The sequence below is a fragment of the Etheostoma spectabile genome, chromosome 12 (assembly GCF_008692095.1).
Source record: "Etheostoma spectabile isolate EspeVRDwgs_2016 chromosome 12, UIUC_Espe_1.0, whole genome shotgun sequence".
Lineage (NCBI taxonomy): Eukaryota > Metazoa > Chordata > Actinopteri > Perciformes > Percidae > Etheostoma > Etheostoma spectabile.
In genome coordinates this window covers 5,446,128-5,455,599 of record NC_045744.1, presented here as the reverse complement: position 1 = coordinate 5,455,599, position 9,472 = coordinate 5,446,128, and the positions used below count along the sequence as shown (strand labels likewise).

At 39.1% G+C, this 9,472-nt stretch overlaps 1 protein-coding gene and 1 long non-coding RNA gene across 2 annotated transcripts in view; both read right to left on the bottom strand.

Moving 5' to 3' along the window:
• Window positions 1–580, bottom strand: part of LOC116698808 (uncharacterized) — a 5,361-nt gene extending 4,781 nt beyond the window's left edge. The window contains exon 1 of the long non-coding RNA XR_004334305.1: window positions 562–580. This is a non-coding gene — a long non-coding RNA (uncharacterized LOC116698808). The remainder of the gene's footprint in view (window positions 1–561) is intronic.
• Window positions 1–9,472, bottom strand: part of LOC116699268 (trichohyalin) — a gene marked incomplete in the record, with an annotated part of 124,483 nt that overhangs the window by 63,527 nt on the left and 51,484 nt on the right.

Here is a 9,472-nt window from a genome sequence, read left to right as displayed (position 1 = left end):
AGTATGGATAAGATAGGCCTCTGTGGTATTATGGGGGAGTACTCAGTAATGAGAGTTTTAAAATGAATAAACTGTACAGACATCTTCAAACCAAAACATTCACAGCCTCGGGGAAAGTCCAAAGTTTTTCCTTTACAAAGAAGATCCTTCAAGAAAAACTGTTTTTGACCGCGGAAAAGTAAGTCATACCTTTTTTCTGGTTGTGTACATTAGCATTTTAGATAGTTTTGTGTTTCCAGTTATTGGTGACGGCGTTGCTCGCTAGCTAACATGTCGTTGTTGCGCAATTGGTGTCCGTCTGGCGGGCTTTGTTACGAATGTGAGTTAGGCAAGCAAGTTCGTGTTACATTTTTTTTGAGGGACGTTCTAAAAAAACCTTAACGTAAAAGCTACCGTGGTTTACTGTACGTTAAACAACGATCAATCTCAACCCTGCTACCATGGGGCCATATCTTGTCCATGAACCCTTGAAACCTGTCCAAAAAAACTAAACTGAAATCCCACTATTGTAGAAGATTATCTCACGTTACTTTCTTTCTTCATTTGTGCTATGGCGAGGACACGTGGTTTAATGTACCTACAACAACGAGGACATTATCATCATATTTTTCTCCTCCCATATTGCTCCTCAAAACCATGAAAACTGTTACAAAAAATCTGGACCCAAAGTCCTAATATTATGGACGGTACTGCATTAAGCTGTCGACCAATCATGAGAGAAATAGGTATATAGGTGAATCCTGTCCCGGAAAACGAGTATCCGTCGGATATGTGGCCCACCTTTTGCCAAGTACAGTATCATACGGTCATATGAGTCAATATCCGTGCTCGGATTGAATACAACTCCTCACTGGCCGCTCAGCCTCTGGGAATAATCCCAGCGGCCCCCCCGCCTACACACACGCTCCAATCAATCACACACACAGCACAAGGATAATGCGCTCCCTCTCTCTCTCTCGCTCTCCTCTCTCTGTTCTCTCTCGCGCGCGGCGCGCGTCCTCCCCTCCGTCAGGCAGCAGGCGTGTCTTCGGATGCTGTTACGTTAACGTTTAGATTTCTTCTTCGCTTCAGTTTGTTTTACTTTGGTTTTAGTACTTACAGACTTATAACCGTAGATTTCTGGGCTTGTGGGGTTTCATGACGTGTTGCTCGGTTTCAATGTTTACTCCCGGTTGCCGTCTCTGCCATTTGATTTATTTTTTTTTTTACTGTCAGTGAGCTGCCCCCCCCCCCCCAATACCCCCCGCCCCCCTCTGCTCTCTGTGTCTCTCTCTTACACACACACACACACAGCACACACACACACACAACCCTGGTGTGGAAATATAAAAAATACAATAAAAAAAATAAAAAAGACCCCAAAAAAACAAAATCACACTGAAATCTCAAAAAACATAAAAATTTAAACAAAAGAAAGTTATATGGATTATTCAAAGACTCTTGTCCATTTCCTTTTACCTTCATAATTGCAACCGCATGTTTTGTATTATGTGTGGCAAACGTTCTGTATATAGTTTGTTGTGTTACCAGCACACCATGGATCTGAAGCTTGATGCTGTCATGTACATAGTCTTTCACATCAGCAATACATATAACCATTTTTTTGACAAACTCATATCAATGCATCCTTAACAAACTACCAGTTAAAGCCCCCCTCACATTTCACGAGAACCTGACCCCCTCCTGGTTACTTAGGACCACTTCCGGTTTAGGGCCCCGCCAGTCCGAGTACGGATTCCGGATACAGATAATTCCTGTTGTTAAACAGATACGATACAGTACAGATAATGCTGTACTCCGCTCATCCCGATGATACTTTGATCGTTGTTTAGGTACATTAAACCTCGTTAAGCTTTTCACGTTAAGCGGTTTAGAACTTCCCTTTTTGACGATTGAAGAGTCAGGTAACGTGGGTGTTGTGTTTTGTATTACTCGAAGCGTGTAACTCCCGGCGAAATGCAGCGTGGAGACTAATTTACAAATGATATTGTAATTTTAATGATTCTCCCCTGTTTATCTATCAGGCAGTCAAAGGAAACCGAGCAGCGCTGAGGCATCATACCAAGTCAGCTTCCACATTGCCAAGGCAAATAAGCCCCATTTTCTATTGGAGAGCAGCTGAAATAAAACCATGTTTTAAAGATGTGTGTCTCTCTGTCTTGGGGGGAAGCAGCAACAAAATCAAGTCGATCCCCTGTCAAATAACACCGTTGTCAGCCAGAATCACAGACATTGCAGAGGACATTCAAAAGTTAGTGTACAGAGGAAATATTGGAACATAAACTGTTTTCACTGCCAGCTAGCTAGGTGCTGTTGATTGGCTTGGTATTCCCCAGTTAATGTCTTTGTCAGATCATCAGTGGTAAAGATATCAAGAGATGCTTGTTTCTGTAACCACTCTACACACAACAACAAGAGAGAAGATATTTTCTAGCTGTGGACAAACAGGTGAAAGCCTCAAATTGGAATGGATGACGTCTTGTGAATTTGTACTGTGGTGCAAAAAGCATTACTGACTTGGGTGGAGGTCTGTTTTCGTTGCCCATGTTTTGTAGTGTGATTACCACTGTCAGGTGACCCTGTACACCACAGAGAACTTTGGCGCAAGCATTTCACTGACCCTTGGAGAAGTTTTTTGATATGGTTTGTGAGAGTAGTGACACTAATAAAAAAGCGACCACTACAATCAGGCTCTTCCCATAGTTATGAGGAACTGGGGCAGAGCAAGAACACCTGCTTCTTCCACTGTGATGGTGAGGTGGCTTTCCCAAAGGAGATTTTTGCAGAGATGTGGGAACTGAGAAAGAGTTCTTGGCCTATCTCAAGAATGAGCTACCCAAATCTTGCCAAGCATTTTCGGAGCAATCAGTGGCTTGGCAAAATTTGCCTACCTTGTGGAAATTTTCACTACCAGGTCCAACACACTGACACAAAGCCTCAAGGAAAGGACAACCGCATATGATCTGGACCGATCATTCAGGATTCATTGCAACGCCTGGGAACGGTGCCGTCCCGCTGGATAGAGGAGGACGGCAATGTTTCCCTTTCCTGTCTTGTCTGCGTACCCTAGAGAAACACAGGTGTTTTCCCCTTAGTGCCCTCTGTGAAACAGACCATTGTTGAGAGCACATGTCTGTTCTACAGGAGACCTTTTAACGCGGCTACGGGTCCCTGACTGTCAGGATCTCCAAACCTTCAATGGTGAGGTATCCTTTCCCAGCTGTGCCTCACTAGAGCTTTGGCCTAAGTCAGACAGAGTTAGAGACTGTGCACCTGCAGGTAAGCATTGCCAGAAGAATGCTATTGAGACAACCCCTAGCAACGTCTTGGATTTCTCATCTCCAAGCAGGTGGAGTTCTCCTTTTAGGCTTAAAACATTAAGGTGTTGATTCAATGTGGCACACTAAGTCGTGGTGAATCTTGCTTTTCGACTCTAGCCTAACCTGAAAAACAAATACAGAAACAACTAAATGCTCACATGACCTCAGACTGGGCACTTCCCAAACCCCACCTAGAATAGATCAGCTGGTTGATATCTTCACCAGCCACATACATCTCATTTAAATTCAGCATTATTTGAAAAAATGTTGGTGTGGGTACTGTGATGATGAATGGGAGGGGATGATAAAATGAGAAAGAGGAAAGGTGAGACACAGAAAGTAGAATAATAACTTTTCTGTTTTTGGTTACTTTTATTAGGGGGACCTAAATATACTTCATAGAATTTAAATTCATGGCTTTGTTCCGGCTTTGTCCACGGTTTAAAATGTAGCTGTTACCATGATTCATGTGTCATTTTTGTAAATTTGGGTCCCGGGTATATCAATTTCTCTTTGGGTCTTGATCTGAAAAAGTTTGGAACCACTGGCCTAGTGAAAGAGCAGAACTGTGGGCAAATCAGACCAAAACAAGATTACAGACCCGTGGTCAGACAATATCCTTTGAAAACAAGATGTATATAATGAATAAAACCGTTATGGAAGCCTTCATAAGAGCGGAGTAATAATCAGTGTGAAGATTTCCCCCTGTAACACCCCCAATCTCCCAGTAAAGGCAATCTCTCGCCCTCCGTAAGGCTAGCGGATGTTACCAGTACTTATCAGGCATTAACAGTGGCTGTTTTACAAAGAGCACCCTGTGTTCTGATCCTTATACTTCTGTTAAACCTTCTGATGGCCAGATGCGGATTTTTTCACTTTAGTGAGATTATCATTAATGCATTCTTTGCTGTACCATTAGACCAAGAATAGTAATTTTTTGGTTTGCTTTCGACTTTTGGGGGACAAAGATATACATGACCCCGATTCCCCCAGGGATACTCGCAAAGTCCAACCATTAATCATTCGCAAGTCCATGAGCGCCAGAATGGTCCCAAAATTTCCCCCAAGGGCCCAAAGGACAGCCAATCTTACTATATGTAGATGATTTTCATTGATGTCCCCCTGACAAAGAAACTTGTAAGACTGACACTTGCCCGGTTACAGCTTGTAGCGCTTTCAACCCTTTACCCAACGTAAATGAAATAGCTTTTGGTTTTGTCAGCTGTCCTCTGGTATGTCTGTACGTGCCTATATTAGACATTCCAGATCAGTTTAAACTATATTAAAGGTTTATTTTTCTATTTTTGGTACAAAGTAGTAACACTGAAATTGTTCTTTTATATTCCCCTTTTTTCCCTGTGATTCATAAAAAAATATATAATATCATGCCCCACAACGGTTTGTAAAAGGTTAGGATTATTATATTAAACTCTAAAATCAATACAGTTTTACCCCTGTTGTGGTCATCTCTGAATTCAACACAAGAAATCTTTACAATATTCAGTGTGGTTTCTCTAACCTCAACACCTTAATTTTACATACCCTTTGCAAGTATTGACAAACGCTTCACACATAATTCACGTCAACAATGCAGCCCTATTTCCCCCCATCCATCTGGCATCTATCCCAGCGATTCTCGTTACAATAGATCCTCACACAGCCACTCGCCTACAACCCGTCCCTACCACCCCATCGTAGCAGGCCTTGTTCGTTGTGCACGTGTATGCTGTCCCAGTAAGAACACTCCGGGGACAAATGATAACACGAACGTCTCACCGTATTCTGGTCGACCCCTCGGATGTGTATGCCCCGCCCGTGATCCATCCGCCGCCGCTCTCGTCGAACTCCGTCAGGAAACAGTCTGTTGTTAAGTCAGAAAAATTGTTTAACCAACAATCTCTCCCTTCCGGATCGAGTTCAGCAAATTCCTTCAAGTGCTTTTTCTTTGTCTTTCAAACTTTTCCGTCTGTCTTTCCCTTTCATTCCTTTTTCAGTACCGTAACGCATCATCTCGCTCTCTCTCTATCTCTCTCTCTGTTTTTTTTTTTTTGCTTTTTTTAACGAAATAACGCAACAAAATTTGCCATCTCATTCCCAAAAAAACAATAAAACAAAAAGTAGTCATACCTAAAAAATTAAAAAGACAGAAATAAAGAGGTGAACGCCTGTAAAAAAATAAGTTTTACATGTATAATCCTTAATTAACATCTTTGAGTAATGTCAGAAATAAAATCTAGCTTTTTTGTGTAGTTATTAAATAGAGACCACAATAAATGTCAGCTTCAATGTGAAATACTTAACGCAGGTTTTGGAATTAGAAAACTTGGATTTATGGATGGGAAATTTTCCCCGTAAATGAAAAGATTAACAAGATGTCGGCTACTTAATTTCCTATCTTTACTTCAACAATGTAATACTATGTTTACCCTTCTAATGTAATTGTCTGTGAATGTTTGAGCATCAAATATCTTCTAAACGTTTTCCGGAATGTAAGGCAAAATAAACAAAACAAAAAAGGTGAATTACTTAATTCTGGTTCGGTTTTACACAAGCTACCATCCTGTGATTGGCATGAACTTTTTGAAATTAACAAGTTTGTGTGATATGATATTATGTATTATTTTAAATGTATACCCTCACTTTGTTTGAAATACAACCTCTAAAAGGAACAAGCCACGCCCTATGCCAGTTAGTGCAAATACCGTGGACTTGTTCCTTTTAGTAGTGCATTCATTATTCCACAGATAGTTTTGTGGTGATAACAAAAAGTTGTGAGATGACACAGCTTCCATGCCAATAAGCTTGTGATAAAAATGGGATAGTTTCAAAGGCAAAGCTTGTCAGTCTGTAGTTACATTCAACAAAAAGTAAACCTTTTAACACAATTAAAGACGTAATTGGGAATAAAGTACCAGAAAGACTCTGTGCTCTCAAACATTCCTTCAACCATTTCAACCTTGAAGGTGTAATTAGAGTCCCAAAAAGTCCAAAATTTCAAATCTGCTGCCTTCATCCTTAGAGCAAACCGCTTTTTTTAAATGGTGGTGTCTGTTTTATGTATTTAGGTATTTTTTTTTTAGGATGTTATTTCTATACAAGATTGAATCATGGACATGAGAGAGAGGGCAGGATAACATCTTGACTCCCTTATGCTTTAGTCAAAAGAATCCTTCCTAAATTTACAAATGTCTTCTTGAAGCACAAGTATCGTATAGTTTTAGTCTTCCTTCAATTTAGATGAAAAATTAAAGATGCTGACGTTCCATATACGTTTTGCGAGTATGAATCCTAATATTTTTACTTTTTCCAACAGTATTCAACATTTTTTCCTCTTCCTACCTGATACCAGACATAAAACAATTTCACATTGTAGATTTGTTAAGTGAAAACCCCTAAGCAGCTGACATTGGTCTAATTAGGTATATAGCCTATGCAAACTGATTTTTGTTCGCTCAATAAGATAGCTGTATCATCCGCTGTTTGAGTTACTCTAATCTCCTTACCAAAAATTAACAAACCTTTATACAGGGTTATGCAGAATATGTATGCAATATTCAACCACCACAGGAACAGACGGAGAAATGGGCAGCTTGGCGAACAGATCCGCATTACAGGAATTCTTTTGTGTGTTTGGATATAATATCACAGCCTGTCCATATTTTTGTCAAAACGTTTCAACAGCAGATATAAAATTTGGCCAAAATCAAAATCTTAAGTGCTTTTAGTAAAAACTAGTGTTCTGCCGGATCGACTTTATAAAAATCAAGAATACTCTTAGTGCATCAGTATATGGTTCAGTAATAGTCCGCAAGGTCTAGCACAATTTTATATTGGGCTAATGTATGATTGAACTAAAGCGGTCTGTGTTGTCATTTATATCTCATTAAGAACCTCTTTTTTAACCGTTTGCAAAAATCAATATTACATTTTAATAGTCAATATTTAAGAGCATTAAGGTCTCCATTTCTATTTAATAGAGTATCTTTGTCAGGGTTAGGGAGAAGCCATCTTAAGCCTTGCTTTCATACTTTGTGGCATTTCTTTTTTTTGTAGGAGTGCATTCTTTAAGAATCAAATAGAGGATATTCAATACTCCCAAAAAGTAACTAACATCAACTGAAAGCCCACATTACCAGGAGATTTTTTCCCCTTTTTTTCATTGACCCGAAGACTCTGAAATTCCATTTTAGTATTGGACTTTCGCAAGCCATTTTAAATTGTTTCAGGTTAGTATAGTTGTGTACATGCTTTAATTGACGTCAATGAATTATCCACATTCACACGCAAAGTTGAACATCGACTTTCTATATTGCTATAAATGGTACCAACAATAGTTTGCAATTTCTAAAAGAGGTAGAGTATATTATCTTTAATTTTAAGAGCTAGTCAAATTATTCGTATGCATTTCGCTTCTACTGAGCAAAAAAATAACTTGAATTCTTTCCCCTTGTTCCACCATTTTGCTCGAGACCTTACCAATGCCCTTTAGCCATTTTCAACATACATATGATCCACATTCCTCCTTCATTCTTCTTCAATGTTATTTCTCCTTCCTCTGAAAAATTATCCTTAAATCGATTAACTGTTTTAAACGATCCATGACATTTATGTCTTTGCTGTGTATTTTTTATTACTTGTACTTCTTTTAATTGGGGGGGCTATTCCTCAATTTACATTTTAATTTTTTGTATGCAGTTCCTTTCATTATTACTAATAATGCTATTGCTGCTTTTTTTTTACTAAATCACAAAACTCATCATCTTTTAATAACTTTTATCTTTCCCAATACCAAACCACGTTTGGCCTATTATAACCATTTTGGTTGTTTTGTTCCTGCTAAATGGATTGAAATAAATGTATGACCAGAGAAGGGGGCATATCTATTTTAGGATTCTGATACACATGCAATACAGAAGAGATATAGCCCTAGATCAATTCTATACTGTAAGGACTACTGACTTGCTCCAGTGAATTTGTTAATCATCAGGGTTTAGAACCTCCAAACATCTATCTAACTGCCATTTGTTTCACAAATATATGCAGTACTTTTGAATCTTGAATTGGGATTAATCTTACCAGGAAGGACTTCGCAGGTATAAGGCAAGGGAAAAGGGCCGGGGGGGAAAAAGTATTCAGCATCTTTTTTCCGCCCTTTCATCCCCCTGCATGGCTGTTTTTATTAAGTGGTGTGGTAAACAGAAAAATTGTTTGTATATAGTTGTTTAACATAATGTGGGCTAAATTCCATTGTTTTACATAAAAGTGGGTTCAGTACATAATAGATTTGCTATCTATTGGTAAAAGAGAAACCAACCAGAGCACCAGGTTTAAGGTTAACATAGTTTTCAACTGAAGTTTTTAATAAAACAATAGCTCCTCACACGCCGCATCTGCAAATTATCTATTTTAACCCTGCTGTTCAGACACGGGAGTTTCGAGCTCTCCGCGTCTTAGTTTTCTTCATTTTTCAAGTTTCAAAATATTCACAATGATCACTTTTAACAATAATACTAGTTTGCATCTTTCATACCAATATAACATTGTTCAGAAACTCCTCCACAATGTTTAATATATACTCTACCAGACAAATCTTTCAACTGACAAAACTTTATTGTCTTAAGCTATCTTACCACAATTTGAGGCCTGTCAACATGTTTTTAAATACCTGGGACAGGATGCAAGAACTGGGACTGTTTGGAACATTCCACAGTTGACCAGGTTCTTGTAAACAAGTGAATGTCATGATTGGGTTAAAAGGGCCTCCCCGGAATATCATTCCCACCCATCCACCTTGTGTTAGTGTCCCTGGTATACCCATGCTGCATGCTTCAAAAGAGTGATCTTTGCAAACACACATAAGCTTTTTAGTTTGAACATAAATATCTTGTCTTGGTTGTTATGATTTCATATAGGACCTCGACAGCGGAAAAGTAAGTCAATACATTTTTTCTGTTGGTGTACATTAGCATTTTAGATATTTTTGTGTGTCAGTTAATTTGTGACGGCGTTGCTAGCTAGCTAACATGTCGTTGTTAGCCGCAATTGTCCGTCTGGCGGGCTTGTTACTAATGTGAGTTAGGCAGCAAAGTGCGTGTTTGACATTTTTTTTGAGGGACGTTCTAAAACGCTTAACGTGAAAAAGCTTAACGTGG